Source organism: Saccopteryx bilineata, chromosome 5 (genome assembly GCF_036850765.1).
Source record: "Saccopteryx bilineata isolate mSacBil1 chromosome 5, mSacBil1_pri_phased_curated, whole genome shotgun sequence".
NCBI classification, from domain to species: Eukaryota; Metazoa; Chordata; class Mammalia; order Chiroptera; family Emballonuridae; genus Saccopteryx; species Saccopteryx bilineata.
Window position 1 is genome coordinate 16,270 of NC_089494.1, and position 14,142 is coordinate 30,411.

General features: G+C 45.1%; 1 pseudogene; it reads left to right on the top strand.

Annotated features, from left to right (window-relative positions):
* Window positions 1-6,340: 6,340 nt before the first annotated feature.
* Window positions 6,341-14,142, top strand: part of LOC136338074 (histone-lysine N-methyltransferase PRDM9-like) — a 30,555-nt pseudogene continuing 22,753 nt past the window's right edge.

Genomic DNA, 14,142 nt, shown 5'->3' on the forward strand with positions numbered 1-14,142 from the left:
ATGTGTCCTGACCAGGGATCAAACCCACGACCTTCATATATTGGGAAGACACTCTAACCCACTGAGCTACCTGGCCAGGGCTCCACCCTATTCATTTTGTAAGTTAGCTCTCAATGTGCCAATGTGGCTTATCTGTATCCATGGCTAAGAACTAGGACACCTTCCAGTGCCTGATGACCTGGGCCTCCTTAACTCACCCCTGCCTGACTGGAACGCAGGGGACAATGAACTTCTGAGGACACCGTGGATCCCTGAAATGGACCATCAAGCCTAGAAATACTTGAGCTTTCATGCTGATTAAGCTTAAGCTCAATGGAATGCTGAAGCTTCTTTCTAAAGCATGCCTTCTTAGAATTATAAAACATAATGTGCAAGTTCCTTACCTCTTTCTCCACTAATAGCCAGCTACCTGTCTATGAAAACACAACAACCATTACTGAAAGACACCAGACAGAGGCCACAGACAGACTTGGGACCCCACAGACCCCTACATTCGTCCTCCTAAACAATAGACCCCAAACCAAAATAGGACCCTAGGCTTGGGCCCCAAACCAAACACTGTCCTCCACTGTGCGGACCTGAGCTGAGGTGTAATTCCCAAGATGAACACGAGGTGGCAGCAGAGAAGCACATGTAACAGAGACCCTTATTGTATGAGCTATGAAGCAAGTTCCAACAAACTTCAGAGGACTGAAATGATATAAAGTATATCTCTTGCTTTCACTACAGTTAACGTTGAAACCAGTAACAAATGGTAACTAGAAATTCCTTATATTTCCAAGTTGTAAAAGTATCTTCTAGATAGCATTGGATTCAACATTGATAGATAACGACAACACCCAACTGCCGTTATTTTTCCTGGTGAACTGCACTGAGGTGTTATTCCCAAGATACGCACGAGGTGGCAGCAGAGAAGCGCGCTTGGAACACATTTACGACAGACCATCCCGTGTATTCTTTCAAGTAAGTTTCAACAACATTCAAACCTTGAAATGATATAAAGCATGTTTCTTGTCATTACACTTAATCTAGAAATCAGTAATAGAAACTAACTAGAAAACCCTTATTTTTTTAAGTTAAGAAATTCACTCCTAAATAACCTCCCTCAAAATAACAATTCAAGTTACAAAATACTTTAAAATTAATGAAAATAAAAACTACATAAGAAAACCTATGGCATAATGTAGTGATGAATACATTTTAGAAGGAAAAACTTTAAAATACACAGCCTTTCCACCCATACTGAGAACCAGGATAGTAAATCTAGAGAAAATAAAAGAAAGAAATGTTCACAGAGACATCTGGAGGGTGTATACCATATTTCCCCATGTATAACACTCATCCTTTTTTGACAAATTTGGGGTCTAAAATTTGGGTGCGTCTTATACAGTGGTTGTAGATATTTTTCTTGAATTTCCTGCTTATTCGCATTTGTTATCTTTTTCTCAAATTTTGGGCCCCAAAATTAAGGTGCATCTTATACATGGAGGCATCTAATACCTGGGGAAATATGATACTTTACAACCTTACCTGGCCTGACCTGTGGTGGCGCAGTGGATATAACATTGACCTGGAAATGGTCGCCGGTTCGAAACCCTGGGCTTGCCTGGTCAAGGCACATATGGGAGTTGATGCTTCCAGCTCCTCCCCCCTATCTCTCTCTCCTCTCTCTGTCTCTCTCTCCCTCTCTCTCCTCTCTAAAATGAATAAATAAAAATAAATTAAAAAATTACAACCTTACCCGTTTTTTCCTCTTGGGGTGAGATTTTGAAAAAAAATAACTCATTGCTCTATACAATATAAGCTGCAACAACAAGAAAAATCCATCGTCATTTTTTTCTTTTTTTTAATTTTAATTATTAATGTTAGAGAGAGGAAGGGGGGGAGACAGACAGACAGATAGTCAGAAACATCAATCTGTTTCTGTATGTGCCCTGTGTCAGGATCAAACCTATGACATTAGTGTATGGCTGTGATGCTCCCTACTGAACTCTCTGGTGAGAGCAAACCATTGTCTTTTTGGGGGGAAAAAAAGTACCAGAGAAAACCTTAGGTAATTTAAAAATAAAAGAATAATCTGTCTGCTGTGGTGACAACACCAGAAGTCTTTCCTTTGCTCTTGACAGTCAGGGGCATAAACACTATTTCTAATAGTTTAGCACAAAGTGACCCCTTTTCTAACATGCACTTTTTCTTGTGCCATGGCAGCAGTCCAGACTGAGAATCCACCTAAGCTCTGGACATCAGTATTTACCTGAGCCTGGGTCACCACCTACAAGCTAGGTTCCTTTGGTCACAGAACACCTCCGAGGGTCTTTGTTACATTACTTGTAAATTTTCTCAGTTTTATAGCTGAGAACACACATTGCTGAAGGACCAAGACTAAGGTCTCAGCTCTGCCTTCTGAGAAGCTGAGATATTGGACCTCACCATGATCAATCAAAACTGGGACCAAAGGCATTGCACTGCCAAATCCAGTGCTTCTCACAACTTATAATTATTTTATTTATGTATATTTTTCATTCCCTCTGTCTACCCAATGACTATCTAGTTTTCATAAAAAAAGAAAGTGAGTCTGTCTCATTCACTATAGGCAACCAGTGTTGAGCACAGTGCCCGGCACATAATAGAAGTACAATAAGTGTTTATTAGATGAGTGAATAAATACTCATTTGTATACATATACAGATATACACAAATGACAGGCACATATGGACACACAGAGATATGCTCATGTGCAATGAACATCTATGCACACAGATGTATACACACCCAATATACCTGGGTACATATAGATAGAGAAATATAATAGGTACACAGAAAATATGGGAAGAAAAATGTCATAATATTAACAGTAAATATCTCTGTATGGAAAATTTGTTGTTTTGTTTTCCTCATAATTTTTCTAGCATTTCTGCAATAAGAATACATTTTTATAATAAAAAAGTTGTTAAAATTCAATATACTTGTCAAATCAAAGTACATCATATTTTATAATAAATTAAGGAGATTTAAATAAAATAGTTAAAAAGACAGAAGTAAAAATAGTAGAATAGGAAGTCATTGAGTGCAGGGACATGAGTTCCTAGCACAGTGCCTGGTATATGATGGGCATATGATGGGCACTTTCAAAGGCTTTAAGAAAGTGTGGCAGGTAGGAAAGAAGGAAAACAGGATGAAAAGAAGGGTGATAGAAAAATCCAGGGAGGGAAAAAAGACAGGAAGAAAAAAAGAGGAAAAACAAATCATAGCTAGAGAGAAAAAGTGGGGGAGGAAAAAGAGAGATTTATCACAATTATACACATTCACATTCTTTGAGATCCCAAGTTTACGATAAAAGTTCTCCGCATTTACCAAGCATTCAAAAAATATTTTTAGAGCATTAAAGAATACATGGAACTTACTGGCTCCACAATGTTGAATTTCTTGGACTCTTGAACTTCCTGGATTTCATAAACATAATCAAGGGAGGATTAAAAAAAAATGTGCCTCTCTTTGTCCACCTGCAGACCTACCTGTAGAATGGTAGCAAATGTCACATATTGGCACTGTCATTCACACAAGTCAGTGCTTATAAAATGAACAGAATGCTGGAGCTAGAGGAGAGTTTAGGCACCACGGAGTGATCTGGTCCCTTTATTTCACAAATAGGAAACACAAAGCCAAGAGATAAAAAGCTACTTATGCAAGACTTCTGGGTTTCTTGTCCTACAAGTAAGAAGCTTGGATGTTATCATGCCCATCCTCACAAGAGAAAAACACTAAACAAGGTGAAAATAAACTACTCCTCCTGGATCCAACAATTAATTGAAATCAGAGGGAAAACCAATGTCTCAAAAATTATATAGAAATTCAAATATGGGGAATAACAGTGTGTCAGAGCAGAAGCCTGTAGCTGTAGCCAATATCAGACTTTATTTAAGAACTCTCCAGTGGGTCCAAGAAAATGGCATATGTGGACACTGGGCTTGCACTCTCCCCAAAACACATCCAATGTACCCCTTTGCTTAGAACAATTCCTCTTGAAAGACAACTGAGAAACAATTATACAACTTCTGCACAACAAGCTAGAGAGCGAGAGAGTGCATAGAGAAGGCTGAGGAACCATGAGAGCTCTGCAGTAGGTGAAGGATCAGCGCAGGTCCAAAGAGACCAGTGAGCGCCACTGTTTACATCTCTCGGGCATGTGGATAGAAGACGGGAGCTCCATCCAGGCTCTATGGCCACCTGCAGGGCGCTGCATCACATCACCAGTCACCCTCCTGGAGCTAAATACAACAGAATCATAAGGGCAGCATAGCTTGTATAAAGAAGAGCTGCTCTTCCCAGATATCGATCCAGCAGGTAGGTATGCCATAGCGACACTGCCCACTGAGCTGCATGTGCATGCGGGGCTCCCCCACCTAGAGAGAGTGCAGAGCTAGCAAAACAGTCTGGTACCAGCTGCAGGGCAATTCGACCCAAAGAAAGTGCAGAGATAGTGGGTCACTTCTGGTATTCCCCTCCTGGAAAATATGGAGCTGGCAAATGGGCTATGGTCTGCACACAAGACTGCATGATCAGAAAAAGTACAGAAATTGGAGGGCGCTGCTGCTCACACTTACTTGGGCTGCTCTACCCAAAGAAACCACAAAGCTAGAAAAACCTTGTGGCCCACTGTGGAGTGAGGGGGGCAATGCTGTGCATGTGCACAAGGCTGCCAAGCCCTGAAAAGGTGAAGAATGAACAAACTAAGGCTGTGTGTGCACCCAGGCTACCCCACCATGACAAAGGGTGGATCTAATGGGGGGTGAGATACAAGAAAGCAATCAGGTAACCCAGTGGTCCCCAACCCCGGACCGCAGACCGGTACCGGTCCATGGGCCATTTGGTAATGGTCCGCAGAGAAAGAATAAATAACTTACATTATTTCTGTTTTATTTATATTTAAGTCTGAACGATGTTTTATTTTTTTAAAATGATCAGATTCCCTCTGTTACATTCATCTAAGACTCACTCTTGACGCTTGTCTTGTAAGTTCAACAATTATACTTAAAAATAAAATACCACAGTTTTTATGCCAGTCGCATAATTTTATCTTGTGCATTTATCCATTTACCTAAAGGTCAGTCCGTGAAAATATTTTCTGACATTAAATCGGTCTATGGCCCAAAAAAGGTTGGGGACCACTGAGGTAACCAAGCACAGACCGTGCTCTGACAACAGATAATTGAAACAGGACACGCAAAACACACACCACGCAGCCCCTTTTACACCAGGCAGCCCTGCCCAGATTAAAAGGACAAGGAGGCTCACACACCACAGGTGGCCCATTCAGAACCCATTCCTTCAGGCCGGGCCACAGGATAGGCACTGCATGCACCGCCCCCCCCCCCCCACTGACAACCAGCAGGCTGAAACTATTCAACACACAATGTAACAGAGACAACTTTTTCAAGAGTGGGCAAGATGACTATTCCATTCGACTCAAAGGAACAAAAACAGACAATCAAACAAAATGGGGAGACAGAAGAATATAGTCCAAATGAAGTACTAAGAAAAAAACTTCAGAGAAATATCCTAATGAAATGAGATGGGTAATTGGACAGATAAAGAATTCAAAGCAGGCTCAGTGGTAGAGCGTCAGCCTGGCGTGCAGAAGTCCTGGGTTCGATTCCCCGCCAGGGCACACAGGAGAAGCACCCATCTGCTTCTCCACCCCTCCCCGTCTCCTTCCTCTCTGTCTCTCTCTTCCCCTCCCGCAGCTGAGACTCCACTGGATCAAAGATGGCCCGGGCGCTGGGGATGGCTCCTTGGCCTCTGCCCCAGGCGCTAGAGTGGCTCTGGTCGCTGCAGAGCAACGCCCCGGAGGAGCAGAGCATCCCACCCTGGTGGGCGTGCTGGGTGGATCCCGATCCGGCACATGCGGGAGTCTGTCTGACTGTCTCTCCCCGTTTCCAGCTTCAAAAAAAAAAAAAAAAAGAATTCAAAGCAAACAGTCACAACGATGTTTAATAAACTTGAGAGTAGAATAGAGGAACTCAAGAGAGCGCTTGAACAACAAGAAAATGTAATAAGATCATCCGGCTTGAGCGCAGGGTCGCTGGCTTGAGCTTGGGATCATAGACATGACCCCATGGTCACCAGCTTAAACCCCAAGTCTCTGGCTTGAGCAAGGGGTTCACTGGCTTGGCTGGAGTACCGGAGCTGGCCACACTTGTCCCCTCTCGAAACACCCCACCGCGAGCGCGCACTCACACGCGCGAATGTGCGCCCGTGGGCCAACCAGTCAGCCTCAGCGCCGTCTCCCGCGCAGGCACGTCCGGGCTGGGCGTGCAGGGTGGCCGGAGCATGGACGCGGATGGGACCCCGCGGGGCGGCGCCGAGGAAGCGACGGGGAGGACCTGGGCGGGCCAGGGATGGCGGGACCCAGCCGGGCGAGGGGCGGTTCCGCCGGCCGCTGCGCAGGGTCACGTGGCCGCCAGGGTCACGTCCCCAGGCCCCCGCGCCTTCAGGGACCTCCGCGCCCACTTCCCCCGGAGGGGTGGCCGCCGTGGGCGACTGGGAGAAGGCGCACTGCGGAAACGTGAAGAGGAATCAGGACGCGCTGCACCGCACAGGTGACGGGACCGGGCGGGAACCGCGGGCGGCATGCGGGCCGGCCTGTGTCGGGGCTGCTCCTTCAAGCGCTTCGCTTTCGGGACCACGATTTTGTTTCTCCCCAGGCCTCAGCGCCCATCGGCCCGCTTTTATGGTTCACCGCCGGCAGACCGCCAGAACCCCGGCGGAGGACACTGAGGACTCGCATGAAGAATGGACTCGGAGGCAGCGAGGTGAGGGGCCGCAGGCCCGGCTCTGTCCTTTTGAAACCGACCCAGGGTCAGGTCCCCCGCCTCTCAGCAGCTAATGAGGGACAGAGCTTGCATTTAGCAAACAAGCGAGATGCAAACAGTGCCGTTGTGCAGTGTGGTGCGATTTGCTACACTGCTTCCATGTGTAAATAATTACACATGTTTATAGATGTGTTAATGAGCTGGAACGGTATAAAAGTATAAAAGCACATAAGAAATAACTCATTCAGAACACTTGTCATCACAAGAGGAGGAGGAAGGTCTGGCCGGTGAGCAATGCTCCAGGACAGGGCTGCCTGGGCCGCGCAGGCCACATTGCACATGGGAAAGGATTAATCATGTTGATTAAGGCAACTGGGGTTGTGGGCCAGGGTAGGGACCATTGTATCAGGCCCTGTGTCAGCCATCTCTTCAGTGTGTCTGGTTTCATGAGGGTGTGGTCAGTAAGGTCCTTCTGCGTTCATGGGTCTAGCATTGAAACACAGCTGAAGTCCAGATGTTATCTCTCTAACTTGACCCAAATGGTTTCTGTGGTCCACAGACCTGAGGCTCTGTTCCCAAGACTGTTTGGTGCTGACCAGACTCTGATGATTAAGGAAGGGCAAGGATGGTTACATGTGTAGACGTGAAAGGATAAGAAGGAAAGGAGGCAAGGTGGTCACTGTACCCTTAGACTGGACAAGGCCACTCTGAAACAAGAAGACAGAAAGGAGCCCTGGACAAGTTGCTCAATTCATTAGAGAGTCGTCCCTATACACCAAGGATGTGGGTTTGATGTCCAGTGAGGGCCCATATAAGAATCAACCATTGAAGTCTGACCAGGTGGTAGCACAGAGGACAGAGCATCAACCTGGGACAATGAGGACCCAGTTTCCAAACCCCAAGGTTGCGGGCTTGAGGATGGGTACACTGGCTTGAGCGTGGGATCATAGACATGACCCCATGGTCACTGGCTTGAAGCCCAAGGTTGTTGACTTGAGTCCAAATTTTCTGGTTTGAGCAAGGGGTCACTGGCTCAACTAGAGTCCCCTGGTCAGGGCATGTATGAGAAAGCAATCTATGAACAACTAAAGTACCGCAGCTATAAGTTGATGCTTCTCATCCTTCTCCCTTCCTATCTGTCTCTCTAACTAAAAGAAAAAAGAAAGAATAATCAACCACTAAATGCATAAATCAGTGGAACAACAAATCAATGTTTCTCCCTCACTCTCCTCTCTCTTCTCTCTCTAAAATCAATTTTAAAAAGTTAATTTATTGATTTTATAGAGAGGAGTGAGAGAGAGAGAGAGAGAGAGAGAGAGAAAGAAAGGGGTGGCAGAGAGGAACAGGAAGCATCAACTTGTACTAGTTGCTTCTTCTGTGTGTCTTGACCATACAAGCCTCGGGTTACAAAGTAGTGACCTCAGTGCTCCAGGTCGCTGCTTTATCCACTGTGCCACCACAGGTCAGGCAAATTTTTTAAAAATTTAGAAGAAAGACAGAAAGGAGAAAGTGTTATGTTAAAGAAATGGAATTTCTGTCCAGTTAAGTGACCTTTATTATATTTTTGACATAAACGGCCAATTTTTTTCTTTTTCTTTTTTATTTTAGTGAGAGAGAGGGAGGGACAGACAGGGACAGACTGGATGAAAGGGAGAGAGATAAGAAGCATCAGTTCTTCATTGCAGCTTCTTAGTTGTTCATTGATTGCTTTCTCATATATGCCTTGACTGGGAGGCTACAGCACAGTGAGTGACCCCTTGCTCAAGCCAGTTAGCTACCTTGGACTTGAGCCAGCAACCATGGGGTCATGCCTATGATCACATGCTCAGGCCAGTGACCCTGTACTCAAGCTGGTGAGCCTGCAGTCAAGCCGGATTAGCCCGCACTGAAGCTGGCAGCCTCAGGGTTTCAAACCTGAGTCCTCAGCATCACAGTCCATCCTGGAGAAGTAAGACCCTCTGGACAACACTCTAGATAAAAATTGGGTAAGAGAGAGTCATTTGTAGATTTCAGTTCCTCTGAATCCTCTAGAAAGGCTAATAAGTATGGCCTACATATGTGGGGTGGACTTTGGATAGGCCTGGATTTAAGAACTAAACTGAAAGTGAATTTAGCACTGGAGCTTTGGGCAAATCTTACAAATTCTCTGAGCTCTTGAATGCTAATGTGTAAGGTGAAGATACATGCATATATTCATTGACAGTATTCAATTCAATTTATTTATTTGTATATGTATTTATTTCTTAGGTAAGATGAGGGGAGATAATGAGGCTGACTCCCATATGCACCCTTACCAGGATCTACTTGGCAACCCCAATTCTCGAGTACTGAGCTGTTTTTTAGCACCTCAAGATGATCTACTCTGGCTAACCGAGCCATCCTGAGCACCCAGGGCCAATGCTCAAACCAATTGAGCCACTGGCTACAGGAAAAGAAGAGAAAGAGAAGGAGGAGAGGGAGGGGTAGAGAAGAAAATGGTCACTTTTCCTATGTACCCTGACTGGAATCAAACCCGGGACATATACTGGGCTGATGCTCTATCCACTGAGACTCTAGCTAGGGCTTAAATTCAATGTAGAAGAACTGACACATATAAGTTGTCCAATAAATATATCTCTGATAATAGCAACCATACACTGTTGGTGTTGTATACCAGGCCTTTCCTCAATACCTTACATATACTGTGCCCTTAAATATTTTAATTTCTTTTTAATTTTTAATTTTTTTATAGGGACAGAGAGAGAGTCAGAGAGAGGGATAGATAGGGACAGACAGACAGGAATGGAGAGAGATGAGAAGCATCAATCATCAGTTTTTTGTTGCAACACCTTAGTTGTTCATTGATTGCTTTCTCATATGTTCCTTGACCGTGGGCCTTCAGCAGACCGAGTAACTCCTTGCTGGAGCCAGAGACCTTGGGTCCAAGCTGGTGAGCTTTTTGCTCAAGCCAGATGAGCCCGCGATCAAGCTGGTGACCTCGGGGTCTCGAACCTGGGTCCTTCCGCATCCCAGTCCTACGCTCTATCCACTGCGCCACCACCTGGTCAGGCAATATTTTATGAATAGCTAATAGTTGGGAAGTTATATCTCATAATGGAAAGATCTAGAAACAAATATTGCATTGGCCATCTGTAGTCAGTGTAGAGGCTTACTATTATAGATGCTCTCTGAGCCAATAGTTGACAAAGGAAAATACCAGAGTATATAGAAGGACAGGTGATAATTTGATGGGAGGAGATTGTGTGTTTTCTGACAAAATAGGGACTAAAAATCTAGATCCCAACAACCTCACTCTTCTCCAACTTAGAACTCAGAAGAAAAGAGACTGAAGTAAAGATGTATAGCCTACGAGAAAGAAAGGGCCATGTGTACCAAGAAGTCAGCGAGCCCCAGGATGATGACTACCTTTGTAAGTAACCCTCACAAAGAAGCATGTTATCTCTTCATACAATAATTTCATCTGGTCCTTTGGCCCTTAGAGCAGTGGTTCTCAACCTTTCTAATGCTGTGACCCTGCAATACAGTTCCTCATGTTCCGGTGACCCCAAACCAAAAAATAATTTTGGTGGCTACTTCATAACTGTAATTTTGCTACAGTTATGATTCGGAATGTAAATACCTGATATGCATTATGTATTTTCCGATGGCTTTAGGCAACCCCGCTGGGGTCGCGACCCACAGGTTGAAAACCACTGCCTTAGAGCATTCCATTCCCCTAGGGACCTGCACTACAGAATTGAGGCTCAGTGATGTGAGTGCCTGGGCTCTCTCTGAAGTTCTATATGTCCAGGAACATGCACTACCCCTTCCCTAATCCCTGTTGTTCTCACCCCCTCAGATTGTGAGAAGTGTCAGAACCTCTTCATTGACAATTGTGACGTGCATGGGCCTCCTACATTTGTAAAAGACACTGCAGTGGTTAAGGGGCATCCAAACCATGCAGACCTCACTCTGCCCCCTGGGTTGAGAATCAGACCATCAGGCATCCCTGAAGCTGGGCTTGGAGTGTGGAATGAGGCATCTGCTCTGCCAGTGGGTCTTCACTTTGGCCCTTATGAGGGCCAGATCACAGAAGATGAAGAGGCAGGCAACAACGGATACTCCTGGCAGGTGAGAAGTATTTACCTCTTCCCCTGTCTTGTGACTTCGCACATCTTTCCCATAGCTTGGTGGGACCTGCTCTTCTACATACTAGGACATGGATGGAGACAATCTGGTTAGCTCTGGGTACTGAGTGGACATTGCAGACATGGAGCTCCAGTTGAGGATCACAGGTTAAGTGGGGGCAAAATAGTACACACACAAAGGAATGCCTCCTACGAGCCCTGAGTGGACAGGTCAACTCAGATGTGATAAGAAAAATATTGTCACGAGTGGCAATGTATGCAAGCTGAAAGACCTTTGTTAACAGTCGGGTAATATAAGTCTCCTATTACCTTCTCACCTGAAAAAAAACCTTTATTTTTTCTTCCTGAAATGCAGATCACCAAAGGGAGAAACTGCTATAAGTATGTGAATGGGAAAGATGAATCCTGGGCCAACTGGATGAGGTAAGGCCAAGAAGTTTCTGGGAGTCACGGAGAACACTCATCCCTCTCAGGCCCATACATCTTACCTTCTCATCGTGCCTCCCTCAGTGTTCTGCCTCAATCCTCTGTTCCTCTTTTTTCTCCATTCGGTGCTCTTTCAAAGCAAGAGGTATTTAGAGGAAGAAAGGAAATAAAAATAGAACATATGTCCTCAAAATATAAATCTCTATACTAGACAAAATTTAGGCACTGGAAAAAAACTTTGAGGGCCTGTATTACACTTTAATTCAGGGGTCGGGAACCTTTTTGGCTGAGAGAGCCATGAACGCCACATATTTTAAAATGTAATTCCATGAGAGCCATACAATGACCCGTGTACATTGTGCATTATCTAATAAAAATTTGGTGCTGTCACGGAGGACAGCTGTGATTGGCTCCAGCATCCCGCAACCGTGAACATGAGCGGTAGGAAATGAATGGATTATGATACATGAGAACATTTTATATTTTTAACATTTTTTTATTAAAAATTTGTCTGCGAGCCAGATGCAGCCATCAAAAAAGCCACATCTGGCTCATGAGCCATAGGTTCCCAACCCCTGCTTTAATTGATCTAATTAACATTATTTAAGCAAGCCCTTACTATATTCCAGTTTGGAGGAAAGTATTCATTACTTAAACATATTATATAACCCATCTTCTATTCCTATGGAGGACTAATTGCAGACAGAGTGAAACAATTGATTTTAGAAATATTTAACTATAATTCTCCTATTTTTTGAGAAGTGCAGAGTGCCAGGATACCTAAACCAAGGATAGCCTAAACCTGTGAGTTTAGGATAATTTAAAATTATCCCAGCCTCACTTCTAACTAGAACTGAGTTCTGAAGCCTGCAGAGCAATGATCATGGGCCACTTTCCTGAGGGGCTCTTTTATCAGGGGCTACAGAATGTGAATAAGCTATTACTGATCTTGATGATTTCTCTAAGACAAAGAAACCTTTCAACCCTGGCCAGTTGGCTCAGTGGTAGAGCGTCAGCCTGGCCTATGAAAGTCTGGGGTTTGATTCTCAGTAAGGGCACAGAGAAGCACCCATCTGCTTTTCCACCCTTTCCCCTATCCTTCATCTCTATCTCTCTCTTCCCCTCCCACAGCCAAGGCTCCACTGGAGCAAAGTTGGCCCTGGTGCTGAGGATGGCTCCATGGCCTCTGTATCAGGTGCTAAAATGGCTCCGGTTGCAGCGGAGCAATGCCCCTGATGGGCTGAGCATCACCCCCAGGTGGGCATGCTGGTAGATCCCAGTCAGGTGCATGTGTAAGTCTGTCTGCCTCTCCGCTTCTCACTTTGGATGGGAGGAACTGCCAGGTTTTTATGGGAACCTGGGTGAGGCATCAAATGCTACCTAGATAAAATGTGAGGAGAATGGAGAAAAGCCTCTCACGAAAAGATGGACTTGGGCTGAGTATTGAATGATGTGAACTAATCTAGACACAGAGTCCAACATCAAGTAGCAAGTTCTGTGATATAAACAGAACCTGATTTAGTTTAGAGAAGCTAGAGGTCACTGGGTTTTATGGCCAATCAGGGTGGAGGTTACATCTGGAATTAGCTTTGGAAAATGGTATTAGGAAGGATGAGCACCGTAAGCAGGACCTGGACATAGGAAGTTGTATGACATTGTGACAGGCTCAGACATTGAACAGATGGGTCTCCAGGAGCACTGTGGGAGTGGGCGACATCACAGCCCGAGGGCCTTGCGTGTCAGGTGCAGAGCTGGACATGGATCTGAGAGGTTTTAGGAACTCATCGCCTGTGGGTTTCTTTTCTTTCACCTGCCTCAATCCCAGATATGTGAACTGTGCCCAGGATGATGAAGAGCAGAACCTGGTGGCCTTCAGTATTGCAAGCAGATTTTCTACCGAACCTGCCGGGTCATCAGGCCATACTGTGAGCTGCTAGTCTGGTACGGTGACGAGTATGGCCAGAAGCTGGGCATCAAGCGTGGCAGCAAGCAGAAGAGAGAGCTCGCAGCAGCTAGAGGTGAGCACAACTGTTCTTCAAAATGAAAAAATATAAAAGAACTTTTCTTAGAAATTTTCATGGTACACTCTAAAGTCAGTAAGATTTCAAATCAGATGCTTCAGGAATTAAGGATTCATTTCATATGCCTTTGATTCTTAGGAAAAACTTTTTACTTTTAATTTTTTTTAAGTGAGAGGAGGGGAGATAGACAGACTCCTTCATGTGCCCCAACCAGGATCCACCCAGCAACCCCTGTCCGAGGTCCACGCTTGGACTAGCCAAGCTATCCTCAGCACCTGAGGTCAACACTTGAAAGAACTGAGCTATCAGGCTAATGCTTGAACCAATCGAGCCACTGGCTGTGGGAGGGGAAAAGAGAGAGGAGGGAGAGAGGAAGGGGGAAAGAAGCAGATAGTTGCTTTTCATGGGTGTCCTGACCAGGGATTAAAGCTGGGCCATCCACATGCCAGGCCAACACTGTTCTCTGAGCAAACTGGCCAGGGACTGATTTCTGAGGGCCACTCCTGTCTAGCATACAGGGTAAGAGCAGAGGTCGGATAGATGCCCAGCAGCCTGGAAATGCAGAGCTGTGATCCATGCTGAGATGCTGGGACCTTCCTGAGTGAACTGGGACAATGGTGCTGTTCTCAGCTACAGGGTGGCTTTTTCTCTAAGATTTGCTTTGTTAATTTTTGGAAAATATATTTCAGTGGGGAATCCTCTCAGAGATTACTTTATCTCCAAGTGAGATAGGATAGTGGATTAACTGGAGAGGGG